At 29.1% G+C, this 14,974-nt stretch overlaps 1 long non-coding RNA gene across 1 annotated transcript in view; it reads left to right on the top strand.

Annotated features, from left to right (window-relative positions):
- The window catches only part of LOC149032534 (uncharacterized), a 116,146-nt gene extending 102,177 nt beyond the window's left edge, over positions 1-13,969 (top strand). Inside the window, exon 3 of the long non-coding RNA XR_016176640.1 lies at positions 13,768-13,969. This is a non-coding gene — a long non-coding RNA (uncharacterized LOC149032534). The remainder of the gene's footprint in view (positions 1-13,767) is intronic.
- The last annotated feature ends 1,005 nt before the right edge of the window (positions 13,970-14,974 follow it).

The following is a 14,974-nucleotide window of genomic DNA, read 5'->3' as shown; positions in this document are numbered from 1 at the left end:
CTCTCTCTCTCTTTCTCTCTTTAGAAAGAAACCACGTTTACGATCTTTCCCTTCGTTCCTTTAAAAAAAGAAAAAGAAAAAAAATATTAATAAAAATAAAAAAAAGGAAATAGCCATAAAACGAACCTACTCGATTTCATTTTTTTCTCCTTTTAATTGCCGATAATTTATATTATGGGAAATATTAGATTCGTGCGAAACCGTATTAAAATCGAAGAAGAAACTCATTCTCTCTCTCTCCCTCTCTTTTTTATGAAGGAAAAGGATATGCGAGGGAGGAGAGAAAAAGAGAGAGAGAGAGAGAGAAGGGGAAAGGGTAAGGAAAGGGGAGGAAGAGAGGCCTGTAATTATTGCAAAACATGAAAACCTCAACCCGTAAGATTAATTTTTGCGCGAGATTGATGCCGCGGTATCGAAGAATATCGGTTGCGTCCCTTCTACGGGACCAGACAGTCTCAAGTCAAAGCGTAGGGGCCTAAAGGGATGGCGAAGGGATGGATGAAGGGACGTGGGATGGGACGGTGACCCTTTCCTTCTTCATCTTCTTCTTCTTCTTCTTCTTCTTCTTCTTTACTCTGTTCGAACGAACCAACGAACCAACGATCGATCGAATACGCCTCTCTTAACGAGATTCCATCCTTCCGTCACTCGTATTAAGAATAATAATATACCGATAAATGCCAAATTACGGTGCAACGATAAACCCTGACTTGAAAAAACCTAAAGAAACTAAGAGAGCGAGAGAGAGAGAGAGAAAGAATGAGAGAAAGAAAGAGAAAATAAAATTTTATTCTCGATTGCGATCATCTCGATTTTCCTATTTCTCACGAAACAAATTTTACCAATTCTCTCTCTCTCTCTCTCTCTCTTTCTTTCGCATTGAGATCATGTACATATGTATGTACGTGAGTGTGTGTGTGTGTGTGTGTGTGTTAGGGGGAAGTGTAAATGATTTAATTAAAAATCGTTACCTTTTTCGCGTAAGTACAACCTGCACTTTGTTATCAGATTTAATCGATCGTTACAAAATAGGAAAGATAAAGAAAGGGGAGGGGGGTTAGGAGGGTGTACTTTTATTAATTGCAAGAGATATTATATACAAAATAAAGTAAGAATTTTTTATTACTGAGAAAACCTTTCATGAGATTTATTTATTTGGTTTTTTTTTTTTTTATTGGAATTATATATTGATTAATATTAGATATTGAAATTGGTTTATGAACGAATGTATTTGGTGTGTTGTAAAATAATCATTTAAATATTTCGAATAGATTATATTTGTGTTTATAATTATGAAAACACCATATCTAAGTCATATATCTTTTATTTCGTGATATTTAATCAGTTAAATGTGTTTAACGACTATATCCGTCATGGGAGATTTGACAGAATTTTATATCATGACGACTATAACCGTCACGCGTAAAAAATAGTTACCATTTGCTATTTAAATTGTTATGTTTGTAAAATATTATACGAAACATATTCTTCAATTTCAAGATGAGTAAGAAGAGAGTTTTGAGATGTCTATAAATTACTATTGGTTAGAATTAATTTAATTGAAAATAAATGTGTGTGTGTGTGTGTGTGTGTGGTGTGAAATAACTTATTATTTAAATTAATATAATATAATATTAATATATTAATATATTAATAATTAATAATAATATATTATTAAATATAATAAAGTTAACATTTGAAAGGTGTCTGTCACAACACCTTTCGTATATAAAAAGTGTTAAATAATAAGCTACGATATAAAATAATAATAATAATAATAATAATAATAATAATAATAATAATAATAATAATAATAATAATAATAATAATAATAATAATAATAATAATAATAAAAATTAGAAAAGAAAAATACCTCCGTCCATGCATGAACGAATATAAGGGGAAGGGTGAGGAATAAAAAAAAATTACAATAAAAGTTAGAAAATTTCCATTGGTTCATGTTTTACAAGACGTCGTTCATTTCTATCTCGAATTCCCGGATTCTATCGGAAGCCAATCGAGAAGAGAAGAATGAAACTTTCGGTTGTCCTAAGTTCACCAGATGGTGCGTGCTGTTAAGGGTTCTTATTTCTGGATGTAACACCCCAGCCAGGGTAAGTGTGTGTGTGTGTGCTCGCGCGTCATTTATTCCACGAAAAGTCCTTCGACCAATTAAACTGCTCGCTTCTTTGAAACAGTGAAAAAGAAAGAAAGAAAGAGAGAGAGAGAGAGAGAGAGAAAGAGAGAGAAAGAGAGAGAAAAGACTAAAAAAGTATTTTTATTTTTTTGTTAACTTCACAAATACACGCATGCACTCACACATATTCATCCACATATATGTATAGTTACACGTTCGTTTGAGAAGAAGAAAAAAATGAAAGGGTGTTAGAGTGCTAGAGAAGGATGCGATGCAACAGAGTGGACAATTTATTTTATTTTTTTTTTTCTTTTTTCTTTTAACGTTCGTTCACAGTAGGACCAATCTTCTTCTTCTTCTTCTTCTTCTTCTGCTTTTTATTTTTATTTTTCTTCTTCTTCTTCTTCGTCTTCTTCTTCTTCTTCTTCAGCATCGTTGTCGTCGTCGTTCGAGACCCTATCGAGCATCTAAGGTGCGTCGATTTATATGCTGCTACCAGGCTTTACAGGATTCTTCTTCCTTCGCGAAATTCGACTCGGTTGAAAAAGAAAGAGAAAAAAAAATAATACACCATATCTTTTCTTACCATAATCGAATAATAAAAAGAAAGATACATAAGAAGAAGAAAACAAAAAAAAAAAAACCACAAAACATTGGATTTACTCGATTACCAAACTTTCACATTCACTCATGTGTGTAAACGTATGTATATGTATTAGTGAATTTATTTGTTTGTGCTATATACAAAATGGTAATGTGTTTGTTGTGATGTTGGAATATCTGTTTGAAATAAAAAGAAAAAAGAAAAAAAAGGAAAAGGGGGTTGGATACATTGAGGAGAGTACTTTATGGTCAAAATCGAAGGACGAGTTAAGAAAGATGCGATTTAATGGGGGGAAAAGGAAAAGGAAAAGGAAAAGGGAAAGGGTTAGAAGAAGAAAGAAGAGTTGTCTTGCTAGTTCAAAGGATACTTGAAAGAAAAAGAGAAAGACAGAAATAGAGAAAGAGAGAAAGAGAGAGAGAGAGAGAGAAAGAGAAAGACGCGTGCGCGTCCATGAATTACACGCTCGACCATTAAGACAAAACCTGGCCTCGCCATAACTCTCCATAGATTTATAGTAGCTACACGGAGGCAACCAACCAACCAACCATCCAACAAACCAACCAACCAAACCATAGGGAAAAGAGAACCAAACCGCCGGCGTTATAATCCTTCTGCCGATGTCCACCAACTCTTCCTTCTATCTTTCTACTTACACATATACACACATGCACACATATTCATACATGTATGTATATACTATCATACACCTAAACATAGATAGTATGTTTATATATTAGTCATCCTTTTTCGATAGTTGCGTCGTTTGTTGGAAAAACTTCACCTAACCTCAACTAACCTCACCCACCCAGTATAAAAATCCCAAAGCATATATAAAATATCCTTTGTGTGGGTGTAGCTTTTGGTTAAATGTATATATGTGTTCTACAGAAAAAGAAGAAAAAAAGGTACACCACACAAGGTTATAAATATCAAGCTTATTTACGGACAACGGTCCTGCCATTAAACACCGTGAATAAATTCTAACAAAATGCCCATTTAAATTAACACCTTATTTATTGAGACGTCTAACTTTCGTAGAAATCTTCCATAAGATTCGACTTTATTCTTTCCCATCGTATAATACTTGTTTCATGGGGGGTGGGGGTGGGGGTGAAGGGGGATAAGGGGTATCGAATAGTTTCTAAGACAAAATGTTTTATTAATATCCTTTTATATTTTACTTTTTTTTTTGATAATAAAAATGCAATGTACGCGAATGTGTGTCTTCTTATGTTAGTCCAATAGTATTTGATATTTTGTTGTTGTTGTTGTTGTTGAATTCTCTCTGAATCACCCTTACGAGTGTAAATATATTTTTACGATATTCTTCCTCGTAAAAAGGAGATATAAAATATTTTTGTTTTTCACTGAAACGTGATAAATAATATTATTGTAAAACACACAATGTGAGATATATCATTCGAAAATAAACAATTCGTGGAACCGTTAAGAAAAAAAAGTTTTTTTTTATGAAACCCCATGAGATTCGATTGTTGAATCACTGTTTGAACATCACTACTACTGATCCATATTTATGTGAGTACTCAAAAGTATAATATTTAAAAGGATTATTCTTGTTTCTTCGGATACAATGAAAAGTAATTTCGTCGTTGGTGCACGTTTGTATTATGGGATAAATTCTTGATCGATCATATACATCATGAGTGTTATATTAAATAATTAATCTCTAACGAAGAGCGTGAAAAGGGCATCCGGCAGTAGAGAAGTTGGATGAAATATAAAAGGGGGGATGGAATAATAAATAAAACAACAACAGACACACACACACATACAAACAATATGCAAGTAAGAGTCTGCTGAGAAAGCAAAACGATCTACTCGTCAATGAAGACAAAAGAATATCGGTTTAAATGAATGTGAATAAAAAATAAAAAGAAAATGAAAGGTATTATAGGGTGGGTATCGATATGAACATTCTCTCTTATATATATATATATGTATATATGTATGTAAGTGTAGAAGTGTGCAGTTGTACTTCAATCGAATTGCGGACGTACGAGAAAGAAAAACAATTATAAGCGGTGTATGCATGTCGAGTATATATTTCAATTACTCTCATATGTGTGTGTGTGTGTGTATCGAACTGTTTGCTTGAACCCTTTTTTTTCGTTTGCTCCTTTTATGGGTCCTTTGCATACCCTTTTTAGCCACGTGTATCCGTTATTCTAAAACAATGTCATTGTTCTTATATTTGCACATTTGTATTTATATATTATATAATAACATAAAAAATTAGATTTAATGGAATTCATTATATAGAATCCATAGTTTAATTTTATATTTTATAATTGTGGTAATATAAATTAATATATTTTCAAATCACTTAAGAGTATAAATTAAATACCAAGATTATACAAATACTTATATAAAAATTTAAATAATTATATTTATCATCAACCCCATTATATATAAATTCTTAATTAATTTCTAATAACTAAATTACAAATAAATTGTAATATTAGAAAGCAGAAAAATATCTAAAACAAATATTATACAATCAGTAAGTATCAATTATATTCATTGAAATAAGATCGTCATTAAAGGGCCATTCTAAAGTATTTAGAGTGTTACGATACAAGATTCCATTCGTTCTCCCTTACCCTTCGGAACCCTTCTTATTCTCATTCTCTCTCTCTCTGTTTTTCTCTTATTTCTTTGAGTTAGCCTGGAGTGGAGGTTCAGGTGCCACTTTCCTCGAAGATTCAGCTGCTACTACCGTTTCTTTTTCTCTTTCTCTCTCTCTCTCTCTCTCTTCTTCTCTCTTTTTCTGTTCTCGTCTCTTGTCGGTTCGTAGTTTTAACGTACATGTTGGATGCACGAAGGTAGAATCTAAGGAGACTACCGGGTGGTAAAATATATCCAAGCAAGCAAGCAAGCGAAAAAGGTTTTGCTTACACCTGCTTTACTAAACCTTATAGACACGTATAATCCATAAAAGAAAACGTTACTTCACTTAATTCATTCCCTTTTTTACCCTTTTTTTTTCTCAATCGTAATTCACTCAAACATTTATTTTTGATTATTCCAAAGAATCATCTAAAATTCATCCCCATTTTATATATCGACGTATAAACGTCGTCAATTCTCAGTTATCCCCATGATTGATAATAAAATGTACAATATATTACCAACAATTTATAACCAACACTAATTTATGATGTCAATAACAAAAAAAAACATTTTGTTTTATTTACAAATAAATAAAAACTACATTCTTTAAATTTGTATCAATTTATTCGAGTAATAGAAGAAGAACTATTATTAATAGCAATAGTAATATTAAATTGTCAGGTGAGTGACATTAGCATCTATCAAACGAGAAGTGTATTAATTTAAAATTAATTAATTTCATGATTAATTATTTAAAAAAATAAAAGTGTATTAATAATAGTAATAGTAGTGGTAGGTTTGATAAAAAGTAAAAAATAGATATAAAGGTAAAAAATATTTGGTTTAATTTTGGAAAAAAAATCACACACACACACACACGTACACTCATTAAATTGATATCAACTTATGCAAGTAATAGAAGAAGAACTATTAATAATAGTAATAGTAATATTAAATTGTCAGATGAGTGACATTAGCATCTATCAAACGAGAAGTGTATTAATTTAAAATTAATTAATTTCAAGATTAATTATTAAAAAAATAAAAGTGTATTAATAATAGTAGTATAGTAGTAGTAGTATTAGTAGTAGTAGTAGTAGTAGTAAGTAGTTCGGTGAAAAGGACATAAGCATCGAGCAGACACAAAGTTGGCGCAAAACCCAGAGTGGATTACACCTGCACAGCTGCCGGCAGCCTCGGCAGGTGAATCTTCGACTCACCTGATCGCCGTGTCGGCGCGCGCGCGCTACTCGCACGCACTAAGCTCCTCCTCACCTCCGCGACGACACACAACAGGGAAAAGTGTCTTCAGGGACATGAGCAGGTGATATCGATTGTACGAATTATCCTCGATCAGCTTGCTTGCTTGCTTGCTTATTTTTATCGCTTTTTCTTATTTGCTTTCTTTTAACTTTCTTGAATATTTTATTCTTATAAGTTACAATTTCTAAGATCGAATTATATCAATCGTCATGTGTGTATTATGCTTACTAAGTGTAAGAATATAAAGAAATAAGAGAGAAAAAAATGGTTCATTATGATTAATCATTTATTAATTGATTATTTTAAATATGATTGAGATTGAGGATAAGTAGTTAATAGTTATTTTGATGAGGGTTTTTATATTATAATTAATATTATTTTGAAAGAAATATTCAATGTAGTATTGGGTAAAAAGGGATTTGATTGTTTAAGGGAAAAATAAATAGAGAAAAATAGTATTTCGTATAATTTATATAATTTATTTTATTTTTTATTTATATAAATTATTATATTATTTTTATTATTATATTTATTATTATTTTTATTTTATATTTATTTTACTATATTATTTTATTATTATATTTTTATTTATATAATTTATTTTATATAATTCAAATTTTTCCTTTATTGAATTATCGATTATGGAGTTACTTGATCATTATTATATATTCATTTTTATTAAATATAAAAATAACATTTTATATAATTTATTTATATATGATTATATTTAATGCAAGATAATAATACTATCACGTTTATATAATAATTTATATCTTTAAAATAATAAATAATTAAATAAATCTTACCAAAAACAATAAATAATAATTCTTTCAAACTCTTCTTCCATCTAATTAAAACTAGAAAAATAAAACAAAAACAAAAATAAAAATAAATATACCTATAATCTCTGTTAATGTGAGATTTGTCATTTGTCTCTTGGAAAGTATAAGTAACGATTATATTGCAAAATAAAATGAAAACTAAATGAAATGAAATAAAAGATAAAAGTGGTATGGTTTCTATTGCTAAGGATAAACCCTAAGAAAGGTAATGAAGAGAATCGCGAAGAAGAAGAAGAAGAAGAAGAACAAGAAGAAGAACAAGAAGAAGAAGTAGCTTTGGATCGGCAAATAAGAACGCGATCGATGATCCATAATCCGCCTAAGGGTGCAGGTTGTGCCAGGGCCGTGTGTTGTGTTCCCTTCTTTACTTCGGCCGCGCGCATACTGGGCAATCTTTGTAATTATAGAGGAGGCGCGCGTCCCATTAGCTCGGTATCCTTATACATATATATATATGGTTGCTGGTATACGGAGGATGCGTTTCTAAAAGGGTGCTGGTGGTAGTACGAGAAGAGGAAAAGGGATCGAAAAGGGAAAGGGAGAGAAATACGTTTCGAGATAGAAAGTCCCGGAGCACTGACCACTCTCAACAAAATCTCAGCATACCACGACACAATACACATATATTCATCTTAACTTGTGGTGGTATTTTATATATATATATTTTTTTTTTTTTATTTAATTTTAATATTAATTTATTATATTATCCTATCGTGTATTTAATTTATTTAGATTATTGTTTTTAAATGTTAAGTATTAAAAATTAAGTTTAATGTTTAGATCATTTGCAATAAGGAATTTCAACATACCTTCAAATAATACACGTATATTAATTTTAACTTGGTGGCCCTTTATATTATATGATATGTTTTATATCATTTTTTTTCTTCTCTCTTTGTATTTATTATTTAATTTTAATATTAATTTATTAACTATTTTACTTATTGTGTATTTATTTTTTCTAGGTTTTTGTTTTTGTGCCATTTATATATGATGTGTGTTTTATAATTTTTTATACTTCTTTATTTTATTTTATTTTATTTTAATATTAGTTAATTATATAACATTATCTATCGTTTATTTAATTTTTCTGGATTTCTTTTTATTATTGATGTCAAATAATTAAAAATTAATTTAAGAGTTTAGATCATTCACTGTAAGAAATCTCATCTGTGACAATACATATATTAACTCTAACTTATAATCTAAATAATTTATTTATTTGTATAAAAAATTCAGACAAATTATCAACCAATCCAATAATTATCTTCACCTATGTTAAAAATAAATATATATTATAATTCATTTTCTCTTGTTATACTTGTTGTTTTTGATTAAAATAATTTATCATTATATACATATATACAAAAAAAAAAAAAAAGAAGTAAACTGAGAAAACAAGAGAAACGTATACTTAAAGCTGCTCGGGTTATACAATTATCTTTATCAACCTATGATGAAAAAAAAAAGAAAAATAAAGAAAAAAAAGAAATAATAAAAAAAAAGTAAAGAAAGAAACCTGGCGCCTGATTTTTCACGCTCGAAGTACTCGACAAATAATATACAAGAGTGGATGCTCTCTCAACAACAAAAGCTCGCAAACTACTTTTCTACCTTGGGAAATATTGTCATGAGGTAAAGAAGATACACATGTATATATATACATATATACATATAAAACATGTAACTTTGTTTTTAAAAACTTTGGTCGTGCAGTTAGGATAGCGTGGCGCGGAACGATTCTTTTTCCTTCGTGCAGGAAGCTGTCACTGTATTTAAAACGTTCGAGGGTGTGAAAAGAGAAAACCTAAGAGAAACAGAAACAGAAAAGGATACAGAAAGAACAAGACAGAGAAATATAATATATATATATATACATATATATATTTAGAGAAGTACATGTCTCTACTAATCTAATTTACTTGAGACCAGATAAAAAACTCATTTACCCTGGGCCCACCAGACAGTCTTGCGATCAGGGTTTTTTTTTGTCCTTGGGAAGAAAATATTTCTTTTTTTTTTTTCCTTTCTTTCTTTCATTTTTTATTTCGTACATTCTCAAAGAGAAACGGAAGTGACGCGTATACAACAACGTGAACTATATCCTGTGTTCTTTCATTCTGTTCTCTCTTCTCGCACAACACTTCCTTGAATTTTTAATCTCAACTCTGTTCCTTTTTTTTTTTTTTCATCGAGAGAACAAAGACGACCTAAATTTGATTTAAAAAAATAAGAAGAGGGGTAAAAAAAAAGGTTTAGAAGAAGATGAAGAAAAAAAGGAAGAAGAACATAATCTGCAAGTTTTTCTAGATCGATCGTTGGTTAAGTTCGTTGGTTAGTTGGTTGGTCGACAACTTCGGTATCCTATAATTCGTTTTCTCGTCGGCAGGTGTTTTTGAGAGAAGACTTCACGAGCGAAAGGAAAGGAAGGCAAGAGGCAAACTATTAAATCGCAATTTTATATGCTTCGCCGGCGCCTTTCAAAACGAATAATCCATACTTTAAATACTTTTTTTACTAACAAATTTTTCTTTTATTCTTTTTTTTTTTGTGTTTTTTTTTTCTTTTTAAATGTGTTCTAGATAATTTATCATCGAATATATTAGATCAGTTTTATTTTATTTGATTTTATTTGATTTTATTTTATTATCCTCTAACTATAAATATTTTATCAACGATCGGATCAACGATAATTTATGACGATCGTAAAGAAAATAAAACAAGAAATAAGGAACACGTTTGAAAGGTGAAGAAAATTCTAAACTGTCCAAGAAGAGACAGGTGTTTAATACGATAAAATGATAGAAGAAGAATAATCAAGTAAATTAGGCTGATTAGGAAGTCAGGTTCCTTGAAGACCAGGTGAATCGTTTATTCCACCTTTTTAAAATACTATTCTAACTAACGACCATTTAATATTTGTTTTTTTTTTTTCATTTTACATTTTACCTTATCTTCTTAAATGAAATGACGTGAAAAAACGTTCCTCAATCCTTATATATATATATCTCTACATACATACATGCATAATATCATTTCTTAAAAAAAAAAAAAAATGTAAAGAAAACGCGCGAAATTTAAATTCCACGAAATGATTGGTACATTTAAACCGATAGATAGGAATCGAAGTTGTAATGGTGACTGTATTTTTTTGTTTCAATTTATTTTTATTACCTTTAACGAAGAAAAGACATAAGTATAATAAATGCATACATGCATGAGAGTACTTATATCGAAAATCGAGTTGATTGAGAGTCCCTTACTTGTCCACCACGTATATATTTATATATATACATATACATATACACATTACATTCATACATAAATACATAAGTGTGTAATACGTGTATATTATATATACTCGGTGTTTGAGACGGACGACGCATTTATGAAGGGACGGACACGAGGATCGGTCGCTAAGCGACAGGTGCAACTTTGGAGCAGCAACTGCAAACTGCAACTGCAACTGCAACTGCAACTGCAACGACTGAAGCAACATTGCGAGGCACGCGTCTTCTTTGCTTGCCTCCGGTTCGCCTGCAGCTGAACTAATTACCGACGACGATGCACCGACGTAACAGCGAACGCGAGCTTAATACTTCCCATTTTTTTTCTTTTTCTTTTTTTTTTTTCGTTTCTTCTTCTTCTTCTTCCTCTCGCACGTTTATCAATTCGTTTTCTTTTTCTTATTTAAGAAAGAGAGAGAGAGAGAGAGAGAGAGAGAGAGAGAGAGAGAGAAAGAAAGAAAGTACTTGGGCGTGTCTCGTGCGTACATTTGACGGATCGTTCTCCTTTTTTTCGATCTGAGACTCCTCATCCCACCCTCCTCCTCCTCCAACTCCACCTCCTCCTCCTCCTCCTTTTTTTTCTTGTTCTTACTTTTATTCTTCTTTTTCTTCTTCTCACTCCTATATCTTATTTTCTTCATTCTTTATTATCCGATATATTCTTCTCGCCCTTTCACGTTCGATTTATATTCTCATCTTTTATTGTATCATTGGGTTTTTTTTTTTTTTTTTTTTAATTTGTTTTCTTTGTAACTTGAAATGTTTTTTGATTTGGGGTAAGCTGTATTCGTATGATAACTTTGTATCATATGTATGTTGGCTAGGTAACAAAATTAGAACATATTGTTTTGATCTTGTTGAACGTTTCGTCATTCTATTAGGACTTTGTCAGAAATTCGATCATCAATGTTCCGAATCTTCTATGTGTTATATATATTTTTTTTTATTTTTATATTTAATTATTTGTTATATAATATATTATAAATAAATTTATATAAAATTATATATTATATTTATATATTATTATATAGCATATTATAATAAGAAATATAGTTAATTTAATATTATTATTATTATTATTATTATTATTATTATTATTATTATTATTAATAATAAAAATAATATATTTAATTATATATATATAGTTATAATACATTATATATATTTTATTTTTTTTATAACACATATTAATTATATTAATATATTAATATAGTATATATTAAATATAATTTATATATTAATTAATATATTAATATCAATAATTTAATAATACTAATAAAATACTAGTAATATAACTAATAATACTAATAATTAATTAATTATTAATACTAATATATTAATTATATTTAATATAATAATTATGATAATAATTTATGTTTGAAAAGAAAACGATTCTATTTCAATAACTATGAAATGTATTTGACTCATGTTACAATTCTCTCTGAAATCTTTTTAAATTATTAAAATCAATATAATAATTATTATAATAATTTATGATTAAAAAGAAATAAAAAAAAAAATATTCAAAAAACAAGTCTTCTATCTCACACATATATTACACTTCGTAATCAATACCATACATCTTTACAATCTATGTGTGATGCATTTATCACAAAACGTTTCATCGCTTGATCGAACGTAAAAACAGGTGACTTTAAATTGTCGATGATTTTACCTGAGAGAAAAAGAGAATACCATGTATTTGAATTGACAATCAAGCAATTTTCTGATCGAATTATCGAAAGATAAAAAAAAAGAAAAAAACGAAACGAAGTGTAAGTATACGAAATACATGATGCCGACGGGCGCGATATAAGAATTGCATTTCGTCGTTGCATTGAGAGAGTTGTTGCATTGCGTTAAAGTTAACGTTACGATGCGATATACGATGATGGGAAGCAGGTGTTGTGTCGCGACCGCGAAAGTTCTACCGTATTTTTTCTACCTGCTACAACTACTACTACAACAACTACTACTACAACTACTACTACTACCACCTTGGTATAATAATCATTTCGATTTTTCAAAGTATAGTTTGTGATATTGGGGTTGTCTCTGTAACACCTTGACACCTCTACAAATCATCCCGTGATCTTACTATCTTCTCAACTTATAACGGATACATTACTTATACACTCTTGTACACCTTGTGTCTGTTTCCTTATGGGATCTTAATCGAATATTTTATTTTATGTTATTAATTTTTAATATAATATCTATAAACCTTATACAGCAAATATGAATATTAAGGATACAAATAAATAGTTGAGGACGGAAAATAGAAAAAGATCATAAATACCATTGTATGTATCCATAATTATGAAAGTGGTCTAACCATAAGTCAAAATTAAAAAATAAATAAGTTTATCAGATATTTCATATCATATTATTTTAATTTAAATTCATTCAATATAATTTTCATAAATATTGTCAAAAATGAATCGTTACAAATAGTATTTGTTAATTGAATATTAAATAGAATTTATTTAATGTTCAAATGTAATTCTTTAACCAATTAACTGTGTAATTAATTAACCAATTAAAGTGCGCACCTCTGTGTGTCGTAAAAATCGACACGATGACAGATCGAGATTAAAATTGCTCATTTTCAAAATAAACTTAATTAAAAATAAAACAAAAATAATAATTTACAAATCATCAAATTCTTCTCAGTCATCTTGAAAATTAAAGAATATGTTTCGTATTTTACAAAAATTACAATTTAAACAAGTAAAAGGTAACTACTTTTTACGCATGACACTTATAGTCGTCATGAAACAAAATTTTGTCACATTTCCATGACGGATATAGTCGTCAAATACACTTAATTGATTTAAATATCTCAAAAGAAGAGATATATGAATTAGGAACCACTTTCATAATTATGAACACATAGAAAATTGTAATAGTATGATTTTGGATCATTCTCGTATTCGTGACGTTTCGATTGGTTTTAAGTTGTACTAGTATATATATATATATATATATATTGAATTCTCGCAGGTGTTTCCCTTGTGGGCAAAACGTACCGGCCAAACTCGACTGCATCAGAGAGTAGCCACTCAGAGTAGGACTAACTCTGCTGCACTAACGGACTATTACCGAGTGTGCATCCTCGCGTGTGCAACGCGATAAATCTCCTTCGATACGTATCTCTCAACGACGACGACGACGACGACGACGAGTACGTGCGAGAAGACGTGCTCCTTTTCAAATTAGAAAGAGAAAAAGGAGGAGGGTAGGGTGGGATGAGAGGTGGAGTGGCAGAGGGAGGGAAAATATCTTTAACAACGTTGTACGAGTCATTCCAATGATCAAACATGTGGGTCATCTAAATTTTACACAATATTTATAATATGATATAATAATATAATTAGGGAATATGTTTTTTAATTATTTATTTAATAATTATTTGTTTAGGGATTGAATCATTGTAGGAAATACCTGAGTATGGGTCATTTTACTAATCAAATTCGTGTGCTCACCAAAATGTATACAATGCTTATGATATATATTATTATTATTATTAATATAATTAGGGAATGTTATGTTTTCAATCATTTATTCCATAATTATTTGTTTAGGGGTTGAATCATTGTAGGAAATACCTGAGTATGGGTCATTTTACTAATCAAATTCGTGTGCTCACCAAATTTTATACAATGCTTATGATATATATTATTATTAATATTATTATTATTATTATTATTATTATTATTATTATTATTATTATTATTATTATATAATATATTATTATTAATATAATTAGGGAATATTATATTTTTAATCATTTATTAAATAATTATTTATTTAGGTGTTGAATCATTGTAGGAAATATTTGAGTACGAGTCATTCCACTGATCAAATTTGTATGCCATGTTTTATACAATGTTTATGATATATATTATTATTAATATGATTATTATTATTATTATATAATATATTATTATTAATATAATTAGGGAATATATTATTTTCAATCATTTATTAAATAATTATTTATTTAGGTGTTGAATCATTGTAGGAAATAATTATAAAACATAACGTAAAATAAATTTGAAATGATTTACTCACTCGTTGTAAAGATTCAAATTGAAATTGCATAATAATTATGTAACTTCAAAAAAAAAAAAAAATTAAAAAAGACAGTATTACTTAACACGTTGGTAATAATTATTGTAATAAAATATAAGTATTTTTGTATAATAAT

Source organism: Polistes dominula, unplaced genomic scaffold (assembly GCF_049000335.1).
Source record: "Polistes dominula isolate Pdom_NZ unplaced genomic scaffold, Pdom_raw_medaka contig_23, whole genome shotgun sequence".
Taxonomy (NCBI): Eukaryota; Metazoa; Arthropoda; class Insecta; order Hymenoptera; family Vespidae; genus Polistes; species Polistes dominula.
The sequence above is the reverse complement of the archived record's forward strand: the minus strand, read 5'-3'. Positions and strand labels throughout refer to the sequence as shown.